The 18,980-nt window shown below is 48.3% G+C and overlaps 1 long non-coding RNA gene across 1 annotated transcript in view; it reads left to right on the top strand.

Annotated features, from left to right (window-relative positions):
• The window catches only part of LOC138302084 (uncharacterized), a 78,038-nt gene that overhangs the window by 43,422 nt on the left and 15,636 nt on the right, over positions 1-18,980 (top strand). The window contains exon 2 of the long non-coding RNA XR_011205268.1: positions 18,036-18,281. This is a non-coding gene — a long non-coding RNA (uncharacterized lncRNA). The remainder of the gene's footprint in view (positions 1-18,035; positions 18,282-18,980) is intronic.

Here is an 18,980-nt window from a genome sequence, read left to right as displayed (position 1 = left end):
ACCTAAAACATGTAACTATGCAAACTGCTGGTCAACCACTGCCGAAACCGCAAGGAGTCACAGCAAACGAAGCAACAGCTTTGAACTAGAACAAAAAGGAGAAATAAAACATTATAATCACAAATTCAAATATTTTGCCATTCGACAAACACTCCGCCACCAAACATTCAGAAATTTCCCCTGGTGCCTTAGGGGCTTCTGCCCCTCTTGGGGGCAGATAGAACTAAAAACAAATCGAACAATCTGCCCCCAAGGGGGGCAGAAATGGGCAACAGTTATGTGCCCCCTTTGGGGGGGGGACCCTTGCCCAAGGGGCCACCACCAAACACACAAAAATAACAAATAAAATTATTCCCTGGTGTCTGTGGCTTCTGCCCCCCATGGGGGCAGATTGGCCATAAGGAATAGGCCGATCTGCCCCAGGGGGAGCAGAAATGGCGACAGATATATTGGGAGTGACCCTTGTCCAAGGGGCTGCCCCCCGCACAAAAAAAAAAAACGAAACAAAAACAATCCCTGGTGCCTTAGTGGCTTTGACCCCCTTGGGGGCAAACAGGCTTAAAAAAAAAAGCCGATCGGCCCTCATGGGGAGCAGAAGTGGCCTACAGTGCTGTGCCCCCTTCTGGGGGCGACCCTTACCCAAGGGCCCCCCCCCCACACAAAAAAATACAAAAGTAAATAGTCCCTGGTATTCATGTGGTTTCAGCGCCTCAGCCAAGGACGTAACCGTTACGTCCAAGGTGGGAAATGGGTTAATCTACAGCTTTTTTTGTTCAGAAAGTACAGATGTACATGCACTCACACCCACTTTTTCAAACATACAGCCAAACAAGTGACTGTCAAAAATATGTACTATGTAATACTGTGCTCCACATGCATTTCAAGTTAATCACTTACAACTCAAACTTCATCTTCTCACTCATAATAATAATACTCTTCTTTGAAGGTACAGCGTAACTATGCTAATGCAGTTGTTCAATAAAGGCGCGCTACTCCCATCTTCCATATTGTTGTAGCCCGAGAGGTTGCTTTATTATGGGATTATCTTTCCAGGACATTTAGAGGCAACACACGCAGTCACCCAACTGTCAGAAATATTGCCCCTAACAAGAGGCTAGACTTGTTGGCTTTACCATTGCTGGTTTCTATATATATATTAAGCACTCACTACCAAAATCTGTGTCCACTTATAAGTCTGAAGTTTACATCTCGCTTTTCTAAGGGCAATCCAAATAATACCAGATTAAATCGCTTAGTAATAGTTTGATTTCTGTGGTTAAACAAACTGTTGATTATGAAAATCATATATAAAAATTTGCTATGTGCTGTGTTTATGAAAAAATGCTCTCTACAGAACACTAATTTATTGTTATAAATAATGAGTCCTTCTCTTCTTAAAAGTATAAAACCTTTGTTTCACCCACAATCAAAGGAGAAAAGTGTATCCTGCAGCCCACTGGCAGGTCTCACCTCAATAAGTCCAAATAGAATATTTAAAGAGTAACTGAAGGGCAGTTTTATTTGCAGACTGTTTGCACCACAAAGGCTCCCTGTCGTAGGCATTTCCCAGAGACAGTGAATGCTGCCTCTAGGGTTAAATAGACGTCATGAGGCCAAATTGAAAATGTATGCAAAACCATACAATTTCTACACATTACACCAGTCATAGGTATAGATCGGAAGGTGACAGTAATGCTTTGCTCACTGTAGATTGGCCCAAATGCTTCCCACCTCCTTCAGTGAGCACAGAAGGGTGATGATATGTGGTGAACCGATTGGTTCTAGTTCTTTCAGTGCAGCAATCTACCAAGCACTTTTTCTCTCACACTGGCATATGCAGGATTTGAGCATTGACCAGACTAGTGCTTGTAGTGTCTCGCCCGTGGATTAACGGGAACGCGGGCACTACCAAGGTTATCAATGTTGTAGGGGTGTTGCCACGGCAACCCCTACTGTTAGCCCATGTATTGGTTGAGCCCTGGCTCACTTGAGCCAATAGAAATAAAGGGTGCGAGTGACGTAGGGGGGAGCTGGGCAAATACGCGGAGACAGAGACTGGGAAGACGGCTCCCTCCGTAACTCCGCAGCAAGTTAATAATTAAACCGGTGTACCACGTGTTTTATACAGCGCACGGCACAGGTATTTTAAAACATTACATTGGCGACGAGTGCGGGCGCTGCCTACCTGCAGGAGGAGGCCAGGCACGGTGCTTGTGCCTCGGCCACGCCCACACCCACGTGGCGAGGCGGCCGTTCACAGAAGAAAAGAACCGGACTCAGTCCCCAGAACAGGAAAATACCTCCACACGTGCAGCACACTTGCCGGTAAGGTCACTGGCCCTCAAATTTAGGCCCGCCCCCCCCCACCCCAAATATATATATATATATCCAGAATGAAGTGCAAAGCTGTGTGTGCTTCGCCCAACAGCAATATTTAAAGGCACAGGAGCGGACACAGAACAGCACAGGAAACAGCAAGTTGAGTTTCAATTTGTATACACTTCACCATAGGGAGAGAGACAGGAAAATAAGTAATACAAAATGAATACAGTGCCCCCCATTGAGCCATTCATAGTGGAAGGTGCCCCATCCACACAAGCAGCGCGATGGAACGAATGGGTAGAGCGCCTCATGTTTTACTTTGAAGCCACAAAAACTGATAATGAACAAAAACGAGCGGTGGTGGTACACCTAGGAGGGAAAGACATATACTGCATAGCGAAAACAATAAACTAAGCAGAACAAAAGACGCACCTCACACTTATTACAGCGCTTCGAACGCATTTTGCACCCGTGGTCAGTGTGGACTATGAAAGGTTCATATTTCGACAAGCTCGACAGACCGCTGATGAATCTATCGATATGTTCTATTTAAGACTGAAAGAGCTTGCGGCCACATGCGCATTCCACAATGAAAATTATGAAATCAGAGGTCAAATTATACAAGGTTGTGCGTCTTCCAAGCTACGAGAACGGATCCTTGAAGAGTCAGGGCGATCCTTACAAGACATTCTCACAATGGGGAGAACTAAAGAGATATCAAAGGCAAGAGCGTCCCATATGGAAGCAGCTCTTCAGAACCCAATAAAAATGGAGCAGGTAGCAGCTGTGATAGGAACGGCCTACAAGCCAAAGACACAAAAGACACCGCTATCGACTAAAATGTGTGGAAGGTGCGGAGGGACAAACCACCCCCTTATCAACTGCCCTGCCAAAGGAAAGAAATGTGTAGGGCGTGGAAAATTTTATCACTTTGTCAAAGTATGTAGAACGACGAAGGGCATGAATACTCAAACCACAGTAAACACAGCTATAGAGACACAACCCAGGGGCAGTGACATGGATGACGATGAGGAAGGAGTACAAATAGTCCACTCAGTTTTCACCATCAGCACGGCCACAAGTCGGCAAACAAAACTTCCCAAGTGTCAAAATCAGGTATCTGGATGCCCGGTGCAAGTCATAATAGACACTGGAGCATCCATTAACATCATGGCACAAGCGACGTACCAAAGGTTGAACCCAGTTCCACCTCTCACACCGACACAGGTCAGAGTATTTGCATATGGTCAAGTGCGACCGCTGACCATGAAAGGAAAGTTTCGTGCCATGGTATCTCACGGATCTCAAGAAATCGAAGCCTACATCTATGTAGCAGAAGAAGGACAGCGAACGTTACTAGGATGCCACACCGCAGAAGCCCTAGGCATCGTCACCTTCACTTTTGAGATCTACATGGAGTCCCTGAGTGACATATTAGACTCCTACGCTCACGTTTTTGAAGGCATAGGGTGTCTGAGAAACAAAAAAATCACGCTGCACATCAAAAATCAGTTCAACCCATAGCTTTAAGACACAGAAGGATAGCGTTTCACTTACGCCCCCTAGTGGAGAAGGAACTATGCAAGTTAGAATCTGCAGGAGTCATAGAGAAGGTGGAGGGCCCGACACCATGGGTATCTCCGATTGTAGTAGCCAAAAAACCCAAACAACCTGGAGAAGTCAGGATCTGTGTTGATATGAGACTGCCAAATGTAGCCATAAAAAGAGAACAACACATTACACCAAACATCGATGACCTAATCGGAGAACTAAGTGAAGCCAGATGGTTCTCGAAACTGGACCTCAGATCAGGGTACCACCAACTAGTCCTAGCAGAGGAGTCCAGGTATATCACAACATTCTCTACCCATATTGGGCTCCGCCGCTATAAGAGGCTAAACTTCGGAATTTCAAGCGCAGCCGAAGTCTCCCAAAACACGATAAGAGAGTTACTGATAGACTTGAAGGGTGTTATAAATGTCAGTGATGACATCCTCGTATTCGCAAAAACCATCCAGGAACACCACGACATTCTCAAAAGAGTTCTCCAGTGGATACTGTAGGAGGCTGGACTGGCTTGTAGTGAGTACCAAGGGGTACTTACACCTTGCACCAGGCCCAGGTATCCCTTATTAGTTTAGAGGGGTGTCTAGCAGCTTAGGCTGATAGAAAAGGTAGCTTAGCAGAGCAGCTTAGGCTGAACTAGTAGACGAGTGAAGCTCCTACAGTACCACTAGTGTCATATGCACAATATCATAAGAAAACACAATACACAGATATACTAAAAATAAAGGTACTTTATTTTTATGACAATATGCCAAAAGTATCTCAGTGAGTACCCTCAGTATGAGGATAGCAAATATACACAAGATATATGTACACAATACCAAAATATGCAGTAATAGCAATAGAAAACAGTGCAAACAATGTATAGTCACAATAGAATGTAATGGGGGCTCATAGAGATAGGGGCAACACAAACCATATACTCTAGAAGTGGAATGCGAACCACGAATGGACCCCAAACCTATGTGACCTCGTAGAGGGTCGCTGGGGCTGTAAGAAAACAGTGAGGGTTAGAAAAATAGCCCACCCCAAGACCCTCAAAAGTGGGTGCAAAGTGCACCTAAGTTCCCCAAAGAGCACAGAAGTCGTGATAGGGGAATTCTGCAAGGAAGACCAACACCAGCAATGCAACAACAATGGATTTCCTGACGAGAGTACCTGTGGAACAAGGGGACCAAGTCCAAGAGTCACGATCAAGTCGGGAGTGGGCAGATGCCCAGGAAATGCCAGCTGTGGGTGCAAAGAAGCTGCCACCGGATGGTAGAAGCTGTGGATTCTGCAAGAACGACAAGGGCTAGAAACTTCCCCTTTGGAGGATAGATGTCCCACGCCGTGAAGAGTCGTGCAGAGGTGTTTCTGTGCAGAAAGACCGCAAACAAGCCTTGCTAGCTGCAAAGGTCGCAGTTAGGGTTTTTGGATGCTGCTATGGCCCAGGAGGGACCAGGATGTTGCCAATTGCATGAGGAGACAGAGGGGGCGTCCAGCAAGACAAAGAGCCCACTCAGAAGCAAGCAGCACCCGCAGAAGTGCCGGAACAGGCACTACGAAGTGGAGTGAACCGGAGCTCACCCGAAGTCACAAAGGAGGGTCCCACGACGCCGGAGGACAACTCAGGAGGTCGTGCACTGCAGGTTAGAGTGCCGGGGACCCAGGCTTGGCTGTGCACAAAGGAAATCCTGGAAGAGTGCACAGGAGCCGGAGTATCTGCAAAACATGTGGTTCCCAGCAATGCAGTCTAGCGTGGGGAGGCAAGGACTTACCTCCACCAAACTTGGACTGAAGAGTCACTGGACTGTGGGAGTCACTTGGACAGAGTTGCTGAGTTCAAGGGACCTCGCTCGTCGTGCTGAGAGGAGACCCAGAGGACCGGTGATGCAGTTCTTTGGTGCCTGCAGTTGCAGGGGGAAGATTCCGTCGACCCACGGGAGATTTCTTCGGAGCTTCTAGTGCACAGAGGAGGCAGACTACCCCCACAGCATGCACCACCAGGAAAACAGTCGAGAAGGCGGCCGGATCAGCGTTACAAGGTCGCAGTAGTCGTCTTTGCTACTTTGTTGCAGTTTTGCAAGCTTCCAGCGCGGTCAGCAGTCGATTCCTTGGCAGAGGGTGAAGAGAGAGATGCAGAGGAACTCTGATGAGCTCTTGCATTCGTTATCTAAAGAATTCCCCAAAGCAGAGACCCTAAATAGCCAGAAAAGGAGGTTTGGCTACTTAGGAGAGAGGATAGGCTAGCAACACCTGGAAGAGCCTATCAGAAGGAGTCTCTGACGTCACCTGCTGGCACTGGCCACTCAGAGCAGTCCAGTGTGCCAGCAGCACCTCTGTTTCCAAGATGGCAGAGGTCTGGAGCACACTGGAGGAGCTCTGGACACCTCCCAGGGGAGGTGCAAGTCAGGGGGGTGGTCACTCCCCTTTCCTTTGTCAAGTTTCGCGCCAGAGCAGGGCTGGGGGATCCCTGAACCGGTGTAGACTGGCTTATGCAGAGATGGGCACCATCTGTGCCCATCAAAGCATTTCCAGAGGCTGGGGGAGGCTACTCCTCCCCAGCCCTGACACCTTTTTCCAAAGGGAGAGGGTGTAACACCCTCTCTCTGAGGAAGTCCTTTGTTCTGCCTTCCTGGGCCAAGCCTGGCTGGACCCCAGGAGGGCAGAAACCTGTCTGAGGGTTTGGCAGCAGCAGCAGCTGCAGTGAAACCCCGGGAAAGGTAGTTTGGCAGTACCCGGGTCTGAGCTAGAGACTCGGGGGATCATGGAATTGTCTCCCCAATGCCAGAATGGCATTGGGGTGACAATTCCATGATCTTAGACATGTTACATGGCCATGTTCGGAGTTACCATTGTGACGTTATACATATGTTGTGACATATGTATAGTGCACGCGTGTAATGGTGTCCCCGCACTCACAAAGTCCCGGGAATTTGCCCTGAACAATGTGGGAGCACCTTGGCTAGTGCCAGGGTGCCCACACACTAAGTAACTTAGCACCCAACCTTTACCAGGTAAAGGTTAGACATATAGGTGACTTATAAGTTACTTAAGTGCAGTGGTAAATGGCTGTGAAATAACGTGGACGTTATTTCACTCAGGCTGCAGTAGCAGGCCTGTGTAAGAATTGTCAGAGCTCCCTATGGGTGGCACAAGAAATGGTGCAGCCCATAGGGATCTCCTGGAACCCCAATACCCTGGGCGCCTCAGTACCATATACTAGGGAATTATAAGGGTGTTCCAGTATGCCAATGTAAATTGGTGAAATTGGTCACTAGCCTGTTAGTGACAATTTGGAAAGAAATGAGAGAGCATAACCACTGAGGTTCTGGATAGCAGAGCATCAGTGAGACAGTTAGTCATAACACAGGTAACACATACAGGGCACACTTATGAGCACTGGGGCCCTGGCTGGCAGGGTCCCAGTGACACATACAACTAAAACAACATATATACAGTGAAATATGGGGGTAACATGCCAGGCAAGATGGTACTTTCCTACAGATACGTGAGTCGGGACTCACTCTCCATAGAGAGAAGTGTGAGTTTCTCAAAGAAACAATAAAACATTTTGGATACACCTTATCGTCACGCGGCATTGCTCCTGACCCGGAAAAGGTGATAGACATCAAAAATGCCAAACCCCCAACAACCGTAACTGGAGTCCGAAGCTTTCTGGGTATGGTGAACTACTGTGGCCGTTTTATAAAGAACCTCACGTCACTGACTCAACCGTTGAGAGACCTCACGAAAGCAGCATCAACATGGTCTTGGGGTCCTGAACATGAACGTGCTTTCCAAGCAACAAAGGAAGCGTGGTCAGAAGACACCATCCTACAATATTTTTGATCCCCGGCGAGAAACATCCATTGCAGCAGATGCCAGCCCAAAAGGGCTAGGAGCCGTGCTCCTCCAAAAAGTCAATGAGGAAGACTGGGCCCCAGTTGCATTTGCGAGACGCTCACTAACTGAGACGGAAAGAAGATATTCTCAGATTGAGCGAGAAGCAATTGCAATCCATTGGGGATGTAAACATTTCCACCTATACGTCTACGGACACGCGTTTATTGTCACCACAGATCACAAACCTTTAATACCACTCTTCCAAGGCACAGCATCCAAACCACCGCCACGCATTGAGAAGTGGATGCTTCAATTGCAAGAATACAATTGTAGAGTAGAATATCGCCCAGGATCAAACAACCCAGCAGATTACCTCTCAAGGCACTCCAGACCTGCCACTCAGCGAGAAGAACGCGAAGCTCGTGAGACTGAGAAATATGTCAAATGCGTGGCAGAGAGATCACGACCATTACCCATCACAATGGACACAATAAGACAAGCCACGGAATCAGATGACAACCTCCAAAGAGCTATACAAACGATACAGAACAATGACTGGCGCACTGGACCGAAACAGTGGCAGTCCCTAACCCCGGAGTCGAGGATGGTTATGGAAGGACTACACCGGGTGAGGCAAAAACTAACTGTCAGTGAAGACGGATGTCTCCTCCAAGATCACAGGCTCGTGATCCCATCCAGCCTCAAAAGTAGAGTCGTTCAGCTAGCACACGCTGGCCACCAAGGGATGGTGAAAACGAAGAACAGGTTGAGAACAAAAGTGTGGTTCCCACAGATGGATGAAAGGGTAGAGGAGTTAATTCGGTCATGCCATTGGTGCCAAACGACGGGAACTCCCAACGCCCCAGTCCCCATTGAGACTGAGGAATGACCCCATAAACCGTGGGTGTCAACGAGCCTTGACTTTGGGAATCTACCTAATGGAGATCATCTGATGGTCATGATTGATGACTACTCACGGTACCCCGAGGTAGAAATAGTCCGAACTTTGACAGCGTCAGAAGTCATCTCAAAGATGGAAAAAATGTTGACTTCTTTTACTAGCCCATGAGATGCAAAGACTGACAACGGACCGCAGTTTCAGGGGAGTGAGTTCAGAGAATACCTACGGTCACTGGGCATTAAACACAGAAAGATAACTCCTCGGTGGCCTCAAGCCAATGGGGAAGTCGAAAGATTTATGAGGACACTAAACAAGGTGGTTCGGATTGCGATGGCTAAGAGTGAACCAATAGAGAGAGCTATTTACTCTTTTCTCCGTGATTACCGTATGACGCCACACTCTACCACTGGAGTAGCTCCTGGTGATTTATCAATGGGGCGAATAGTGACCGATGTCATACCCCATCATGAGTCCTGGAAGCCCAGTCCAGTAAATGAAAGAAAAGAATATGCCAAGAGGAAAAATTAAAATGATGAAGCAAGCAGGCGTAGGAGAGCGCGTCATTCGGATATACAAGAAGGAGACGCCGTGCTCATAAAGGACTGATTCCCCGGAAGCAAGTTTCGTCTGCCGTTTGAAGATAAGCCGTGGCTAGTTACCAGCCGTCAAGGATCCATTTTTTTTTTGTTGAATCTTTTTATTGCATTTATGACATAAACAAAAGCGCATACAACTGAATACTTATAAGAGATAGGAGCAGAGTGGGAAAATAGAATAGATAGTAGAGGGGTATGAAGATTATAATTTGCTTGATAAATGGCTGCGGGTCTGATGTTTGATGATCCTATGTAGGGGATAAGGCTACCGTGGGGGGGTCGCACGAGAGGCGGACAGGGTGTAAGGTATGAATTTCAAGCAGGGTTTGTTTGTCATAGGAGGATTGTACCTTTGTGGATATAGCTTTGCAGCTGTATATCTAGGGTGTGTGTTTATATGCTTATCAAGTGTGTTCAAATTAAGTTTCAGATCTAAGTAGTTGCACATGAAAAATATGTCGGTTATGATGTCTTGGATCATTGTTGTTCTAGTATGCTAGGGAGATCGTGTGTCATCTTTTTCCTGTAGCTGATCCGCAAAGGAGTCCCATATATCGGCACGCTTGACTACCACTCCTATGTCGCGTTATGTATGCAATACTTGTATTTCTGCATTGACCCAACGCTGTACGTCCGCTATCCAGTGGCGGGAGTCTGGGGCGCTAGGTGACTTCCACTGCGTGGTGATGAGTCATTTGAGGATAACAAATGCTAGATCTGCACATCTGTGCTTTTGTTTATCTTTGCTACGTTTGTGTTGGATACCCAATAGGCAGGACTCAGGGGTGGGTGCTAGGGGTATTCCCAGCCATGTCGCAGTTTGTTGTGTGATGTCTTGCCATACGCGGAGTAGTGGTGGGCAGTTCCAGGTCATGTGTAAGAAATCAGCTTCCGTATTACCACATCTTGGACAATCAGGGCTAGCTTGGGGGTACATGTGATGGATTCGGTGTGGAGTCAGGTATGTCTGGTGTAGGTAGTTGAGCTGGGTATATCTGAAACGTGCGTTGCGCGATACCTCGCATGTGGATGTGAGGGCCATGGACCATGTTGATGCTGTAAATTGTGTGTGTAGTGCTTTTTCCCATTTGTTCTTGGCTTGTGATTGTACTTTCTCTGGGTTAGCTCGCAGCGCGTATTGGATCCATGAGATTCGTGTTGGTGTACCGGTGTCTAGAAGCAATTCGTGCAGAATGGGTGATGATTGTGGTTCCCTGCTGCCATGTCCCCATGCGTTACGTATTAAAGATTGTAGTGCGCCGTACATAATAAAACCACCCTGTCCCAGGGTGTACGTCGTCGCAAGTACCTCATAGGGGATAAATTGGCCCTCTGCGAATAATTCTCAAACTGACCGGAGGCCTTTGGTGGCCCAGTCGGTGAGACACATACGGCCATGTAGTCTATGCACACCTGGGATGGCGAGTAATGGGGTCTTAGGCGAGTATGGTGGTTTACCAGGTCCCCTATTCACATAGCGCCGCCACACCCTTTCAGCCACTTTTAACAGGATATTACTGTGCCGCGGGAGGGCCACACGCCCTATAAGCCATTCCAGTTTGTTTAACCCACCCAGTTGTGTGCTCACAGTGTGGCTTTCAGAATGAGTAGGGTCTTGTAGCCAAATTAGGATCCAGTGCAGCTGAGCAGCTGCATAGTAAAGTTCAAATTGTGGTACACCCATCCCGCCTCTGTCCGGTGGTAGACAGATCTTAGCTAAGGCCACACGTTTACGTCCGGTGCTCCATATCAAATCTATCAACAGCTTGTTCAGCTGTGCGAAAAAAGTGCTAGGGAGCCATAATGGTAGGGCAGCGAAAAAATATAGTAGTCGAGGGAGTATAATCATTTTAATTAATGCAACTCTGCCCATAGGTGATAGTGGTAGTGCACACCAAAAGGGCAACAGTCCTTTTATTGATCTAATCGTCCGGTCTAAGTTGCCCTCCTTAAGGTCAGATTCGTAATTGATATATGTGCACTCCTAAATATTTAAAAGTGCTGTAAGTCCATTGTAAGTTATGCTCAGTGAGTATGTGGGACTGTGTGTCGGGTAATCGGCGCATGGGTAATAGACATGATTTAGCCCAGTTAACGTGTAGGCCGGATATGTCTCCAAATGAGTTCAATAATTGTAGCAGGTTAGGTAGGGATTCTGAGTGATTACGTAAGTATATTAATGCATCGTCTGCGTATCAGGAGACTATGTGGTGTTCCATGCCGTCCGGTATGCCCCATCTTGTGGCTTCATTACGCAATTTAGCCGCAAGGGGTTCTATGGCCAATGCAAACAAAAGTGGTGATAGGGGGCATCCCTGGCTTGTGCCTCTACCGATCTTGAATTTTTCTGAGGTGTTAGTGCCCGTTTTTACTCTTGCTATGGGGTCTGAATATAGGATAGATATCCAGCGTGTGAACGCTTTACCAAATCCCATTAACTACAGTTTTGCCATCAAATATGGCCATCCCAGCGTGTCGAAAGCTTTTTCGACATCTAGTGAGACCACCACTCTAGAGTAGTCTGTATCAGGAGTTTCAGCTATCGAGCGCAATAGGTTCCTGATGTTGATAGAGGTGCTGTGACCTGGTATGAATCCGGATTGATCTGGGTGTACCAGGGAGGAGATTATTGGGAGAAGTCGGTTTGACAGTACCTTACCTAATATTTTACAGTCCGTGTTTAAAAGTGATTGGGGTCGGTAAGAGCGTACGTCTAGTGGGTCACTGCCCTTTTTATGAAGGACTACAATTGTTGCTTCACGTTGTGAGTCTGAGAGATGACCTGTTTCATATGCCTCCTGTAACATAGTCAGATATGGAGTAAGCGTTTGTGATGAGAAAGTCTGGTAGTACTCGATCGGTAGTCCGTCACCCCCTGGGGCTTTATTGTGGGCTAGCTGTTGCAGTGCTTGCTTTATGTCGTCACTTTCGATGGGTTTGTCTAGCTCTAGTGCTTGTGCAGTCGTTAGATGATTTATGTGGGAGGTCCTGAAAAAGCCTTCTAGTTGTGGTGCGAGTGGAGGAGGTTCTGCCTGATATAACCTTTCATAATACTGCTTAAATGCGTCGTATATTTCTGATTGTGTATTCACTATCACACCAGTATCTAGGTGGATGGCGTTTATGGGAGTATGCCGCTGAGTCCCTTTCGCTAACCAGGCCAGCATGCGGCTTGATCTATCGCCCTGGGCGTGTAGTCGCGCCGTGTGATATTGATAGTCGAATTTTCGTAGACGGGTTTCAATATCGCCCCATTGCTTTTTGAGTGTGATCGTGTTATTGTTAGCAGTACCATTTAAGGCCGCATCGCATTCCGCCTTGCGCAATTTCTCTTCGGTGTCATGTAGTTCTGAGAGTAGAGTGCGTCGAATACCTCCTGCAGCCCCGATGCACATGCCCCTGACTACCACCTTGTCTCCGTCCCACTCGATTGCACGTGTTGTGGCTGTTCGACTATTAATCGTGAAATATGACTTTATGGTATCAGCTAATTCTTCCCGGAATGGCGGGTCGCGCAACAGGGTGGGTTGTAAGCGCCAAGTAGGCATTCGTGATGGCTGACTGCCCCATCTCAGTGTAACAATTAGGGGGCAGTGATCTGATAGGGTTTTGGCCAGATAGTTGGCGCTATGTATTGAGTGTGTTAACATGGCCGAGCATAATAGTAAATCTATCCGTGTGTGGAGGTTGTGTACCGGTGAGTAAAAGGAGTACTCTCTATCAATGGGATGAAGACTTCTCCATGCATCATCTAATCTTCGTTCTATTATCCAGGACCTTAGCATCTCAGATACCCGCCTACTAGGGGCGCTTATCATTGGCGGGTGCGATCTGTCCATAGAGATGTCCAGTACGCTGTTAAAGTCTCCTCCCCAGATAATTGGTATGGACGGGTCTTGTGAGATCTGTGCAGACGTGGCCCTCAGGAATTCCCCTTGTCCCGAATTTGGGGCATATATAACAGCTATGGTTAGCTGTCTACCATCCAACTCTCCAGTGAGGCAGACATATCTGCCATCTGTGTCTATATATGTGTCTTGGACTGCGTCAGGACCCCTGAGGCGACCCAGATCAGTACTCCCTTGGCATATTTGGATATTTTAGTTCCATAGACAGTGCCCGCCCAGCTCTTGTTAATTTCCTTTAATTCTTGTGTGGTAGCATGTGTCTCCTGTAGTATGGCTATATGCACCTTGTGGCGTCTGAGATATGTATGTACTCTGCGTCTTTTAGTAGGATTAGCTAGATCCCTTATGTTCCAGGTTACAATGTTGTATGTCATTAAAGCGTTTTGTGTACGCATCGCAAGCGGTGCGCATTGTCAAGTGGGATTCGCAGCGTCCCCTCACCCATCACCCCCCCACCCCACCGAGTCGGACCAACCCTCGAGTGTGGCGTGACTAGTACATACCTTGGAGAGTCAGGAGAGAGAGAAGTATAGAAGAAAGGGGGAAATGAGGAAAAGTGTGGATAACCATGCACATCAGGTGCGAGAGTGGCTTCGGGCCGATTCGTGTCCATATGGGAACCCATCTGGGTTGGGGGGCTGCTGTAGTATATGTTCCAAGGTGGCTACGAAAATCGGCCCATTCGGATGTCGTCTTCTTCCCTTCAGGCACGCGTAGGCCGGAGAGCACGCAGGTCGCGGGCACATATTGTTTATGACTTCCGGAGTAGGTTGATTGCTGCATCTATGTGTCACCTTTTAAAGGTCGTCTGCGGTGCGCGGCGTGACACCGGTCCCAAGATTAGTGGGGATGCAGGCAGGCTTTGCGGGGTCTCCATCGAGTCCGAGTCCGTGGTGCCATATTCGTGGTTATGCTGTATTCGAATGTTCGAGAACCTATTGACGTCCTTTAATGCTTGAGCTTGCCAGTCCGCTGCTTGTTTTTCAGTAGGACTTGATCCGGTTCTGGGTTTCAATTTCCTTTTCTTGCGCTTTTTTTGTGTCAGCCATTCCTTTTGCTCTGTGTGTTCATCTGTAGGGTCTGTTAGGCCCTTGGCGTGGATCCAAGTCCATACATCCTCTGGGGACGGGAAAATGTGAGTTTTGTCGCCATCCACTACGCGTAGTCTAGCAGGGTACATGAGGGAGTATGGAATGTTTTTGTCGCGTAGTACCTGTTTTGCTTTAGTAAAAGTGGCACGTCTGCGCTGGACCTCCGCTGTGTAGTCCGGGTAGGCCGTGATTTTTGCGTTTTCAGTTTCGACGGGTCCCAGCGCACGAAAGCCCTTTACGATTTGATCTCTGTCACGGTAATTCAACAGTTTGGCTATTAATGGGTGAGGGGGTGCCCCTGGGCGTGCAGGACTGCCCGGGATCCGGTGTGCCCGCTCCACCGTCAGGAAAGGGGAGGCCTCCTGTTTCAGTATGTGATCTTTTAGCCAGCATTCTAGAAATAACTCTGCGTTAGGGAGCTCGATTCGCTCTGGGAATCCCATGAATCTAATGTTGTTTCGGCGTCAGCGGCCTTCCGCTTCCTCCGCGCGTCTTTGGAGCTGTATTATCTCAGATTCCTGTTGTTGTATTCGGTTTTTCATGTCCTCTATATTAGGTTGAGATGTTTCTAGAGTTGATTCGACGGTGGTTACTCTATCCGCTAGCTTCCGGTGTTCAGTGCGTAGTATAGTAACTTCCACTGCCATTGCATCTATCTTTCCTTCCAGGGATGTTTTAGTTTCTAATATTGCCTGCAGTATCTTGTCGATTTGTAAAGAGTGAGCAGCTAGCGTTTCAGTCACTTTGTGCAGTGGATCTGAGCTCTCTATCATTGACGGGTCCCCAAGTCTGGTCTCTGATTGGCCCCTCGGCGGCTTCAGTTTCACCATAGTGGCGCCTGTTCTGAGCTCACTTCGTATTGCGTTGTGGTTGAGGTGGCCAGTTTGTGCGGTTACGACATTTGTTATGCCTTAATTGTGAGGTTCTTTATATACGATTAGGCGAGATTTGATGTGTGCCCATCGGTGGGAGCTTGATGCGTTCTGCAAGAGGTATGCACCGGATGTGTGCAGTTGACAATTGCGCGCTGCAGCGCCCATGTCTGTGCGTTTTACGTTAGGAGAAAATTGACTTTGCTCCCTGCAAGAGAGATGTGCCGGATATTTGCAGTTGGCGATTGCGTGCTGCAGCACCCGTATTTGTGCGTTTTATGTTAGGGAAAGAGAAAAAGAAAGGACGGCATTGCTCCCGGACTGTACGCAAAGCTAGAAAATGTCACTGAACCCAATTTCGTTGGTGGGTGTGGTGGTTAACTCACATAGGCGGTCATTCTGACTTTGGCGGGTGGCGGAGGCCGCCCGCCAAAGTCCCGCCGTCAGAATACCGCTGCGCGGTCAAAAGACTGCCACGGTAATTCTGAGTTTCCCGCTGGGCTGGCGGGCGACCGCCAGAAGGCCGCCCGGCAGCCCAGCGGGAAACCCCCTTCCATGAGGATGCCGGCTCCGAATGGAGCCGGCGGAGTGGAAGGGGTGCGACGGGTGCAGTTGCACCCATCGCGATTTTCAGTGTCTGCTTGGCAGACACTGAAAATCTTGGTGGGGCCCTGTTAGGGGGCCCCACGACACCCGTTACCGCCAGCCAGGTTCTGGCGGTCAAAACCGCCAGAACCAGGCTGGCGGTAAGGGGGTCGGATTCCCCAGGGCAGCGGGAAACCAGCGGGACACCGCCGGTTTCGCGTTTCTGACCACGGCTGTACCGCCGCGGTCAGAATGCCCATGGATGCACCGCCAGCCTGTTGGCGGTGCATCCGCGGTCCCCAGCCCTGGCGGTAGTCAACCGCCAGGGTCGGAATGACCCCCATATTGCTTGACTTCTGGGCCCTCCCGAGTCACTCCTTCAAAAGGGCACAGCATAGTTTGAGTTCCCCTCTGAACTCCGATGTATGTTTCGTGTAAGAAATGGCTAGCGCTCCTCATTTTTTGCCGGTCTTCGTACCTCCCCATCGGCCGGGTCTCTCTTCAGCGTGCAAGCGTTCGGTGTAATTGAGTAGCAGTTCCCAAAAAGTTCGGTCTTCATCTGTTCCGCGCCGCGGCTCCTTCCACGATCGTGACTGGATCGCAATCGGGCTGCGCCGCCATGCGCGTGCTCAGCGATCGGGCCCAGTTGTCCATCCGGAGTCTTAAGCTGTCCGTCAGATTGTGCGCCTGCGGCATGCGTCCTCACAATGGTCAATTCATGCAAGGGTGCATCCGCAGCTCTCCGCCGTCCCCGCCCGCCTCGTTGGCGTCCCTCCGTACCTACGCGCAGGGCACAGCCGCTGCGACCCCTGGACCGTTTGGCTCCGTGCTCGGTGTGCGTCCGTGTCTCATCTCCGTCCGGGCCCCGGGCGAGCCGCTGCGTCGGTTGGGTCAGGTTTCCGGGGTCTCGGGATATTATTAAGCATAAAGCATGCGGGTCTGGGGATTTTTAACGCCTGGGGATGGAGGGATTACAGGATAATTGTAGGCCGCGTGCGGAGCTCTAATTCAAGCGACCGCACTCGCCGCCATCTTGGTCACGCCCCCCATCGCCGTCAAGGATCCATGGTTGTGGCAAAAAGAGGCCCTGAACAAGTGGCGCGGAATGTATCTTGGTTTAAGAGATTCCAAGCTTCATCAGAAGTCCCCAGTGCCAGTCCAGGACATGGCCCCTTAACAACAGAGATGGATGGGGCTGAGGGGAATGAAGAGCTGGAGTACCGGCTGAGTGATCCTGCACCTGATAACACGGAACGTGTCTGTGAAAGACAGGACAATGACTCTGACGTTAACCCCAGAGACCCCGGTTCACGAGATGGAAGAGATCTCCGGTCGAGATATCACCTGAGAAGCAATCCTGCGCCCTCTACGATGCTGCGGGACTTCCTGCTATAAGTCACTGGAGCTAAGTTGTTGATTGATGTTGTTTTACCGTGATGGTGTTATGTTTAATTTCTTTGTTGTGAAATTTTGGGAGGGATGTAGTGTTGCGCCCGTGGATTAACGGGAACGCAGGCACTACCAAGGTTATCAATGTTGTAGGGGTGTTGCCACGGCAACCCCTACTGTTAGCCCATGTATTGGTTGAGCCCTGGCTCACTCGAGCCAATAGAAATAAAGGGCTGCGAGTGACGTAGGGGGGAGCCGGGCAGATACGCGGAGACAGAGACGGGGAAGACGGCTCCCTCCGTAACTCCGCAGCAAGTTAATAATTAAACCGGTGTACCGAGTGTTTTATAGTGCGATCAGACTTAGTTGCAGTGCATACTACCTAGTTTTTGTAACAGCACAAAAAGTACAACTCACTCTATTTGTTGCTCACTGGGTGCGTTCACGTAATATAGGAATAGGGAAATACATGTTAGTTTTACCTTTCATATCTTAAAACTAAACAAAGATAAAAATTAAATTAATTCTCTCCATGTTTTTGTTAAGAGAGTGGGAATTAAATACAATGTTTTGCTTAGTTAGAAAAGATAATGTCCGTTTTTGTTTTTAACACGAATAAAATGATTTATAAGCCACAGACGTTGATGCAGAGATTGCACATCCATTTCCCTCCATGAATTCCCTAGTACAACCATCTTTATGCAATATTAACTGACATCAAACGTGGTTGCTACGAGCCTCCTATATAAAGAGCAAAAATAATCCACAAGACATTTGATCCAATTGATTCAGTGATGCTAACTGTACGTGAGGTGGTCCGTCGTGATTAATTCACGGCTGCAACACTTTGATTATACTTTCAATACAGCCTTTGAATCGAGTTGCTGTTAGTCTCTGTCTTTATGTCCTGCGTAAACTTTTTTTTCCAAACAAGCTCTGGCAGCCAAGTAATGGTGGTCATGCGTCTCTCATTACAGCTGCTGAATAGGCCTCCCGTGGAAATAAGGTCACAGGAAGAATGGAGACCATAAGCTAGGAGTACAACCTGCAGAAACTCGGATACTGGAGCCACTTTCACCTGGTCATTTGAAGATTACTGGAGACAGCAGCAACATGCAGACAATGGATAGGAGCCCTGGAGTACTGTGACCCGCCCCATTGATTAACCATAGACAACATCAAGAACTGGTTTTTAAGTGGGCATAGGCATTTCAACTCCACAGGTAGCTATCCTGCATGGGTGCGTGGCCAGATGTGCCTAGTGCCTTTAAGGGAAAACTTTTAACTTCAAAACAAGCATTGCAAATGTTCTTAGAAGTGTTTGGTAATAGGTAGGCGACTATGTGTTAGTTTCTGTTCTAGAAGGAAAATATTATAATGAGGCTTCATTTGTATTGTCAAAGAACCATGCTATGAAAGGGAGTCTAAAGAGAGAATCTATGTTGTAAGTGATGAACTTAAGTCATACACAGCAAATAATTGCATACTTAATACTTTTATAAGGGCCAGCAGGAGAAATTCGGTTGAAGAGTCTATGGGCTGTCAGAAGGTACTGCGGCCAATTATACCAAGTGGACTCTTGTGACTCTGGTGTTCCTGGCTCCTCATAGTAAATCCTCAACCCCCCAAAAAAAATCTGTGAGCCAAGCACCCCTTTTAGCTGCCAACTCTCACAGTAGCGAAGGAGAACAGCGCAAGGGTTACTGCGTGCTAGCATCTCAGAACTCAGCAGTGCAGCAAACCACACTAATAACCACAGTCGAGTTGGTACTTTTAATTTTAAAAGGAAACCTACCTTATTACACGCAAAACTAAATATGTGATGACGTGTAGATATTCAGGAATTATGGAAGGAAGTTGGGGGCAAGTTAAGGGAGTGGTCCGTCTAAAAACAAATGCCCCAGTGTCCCAGGTTTGTCTGC

Source organism: Pleurodeles waltl, chromosome 6, assembly GCF_031143425.1.
Source record: "Pleurodeles waltl isolate 20211129_DDA chromosome 6, aPleWal1.hap1.20221129, whole genome shotgun sequence".
Lineage (NCBI taxonomy): Eukaryota > Metazoa > Chordata > Amphibia > Caudata > Salamandridae > Pleurodeles > Pleurodeles waltl.
This window is presented reverse-complemented; position numbering and strand designations above follow the sequence as displayed.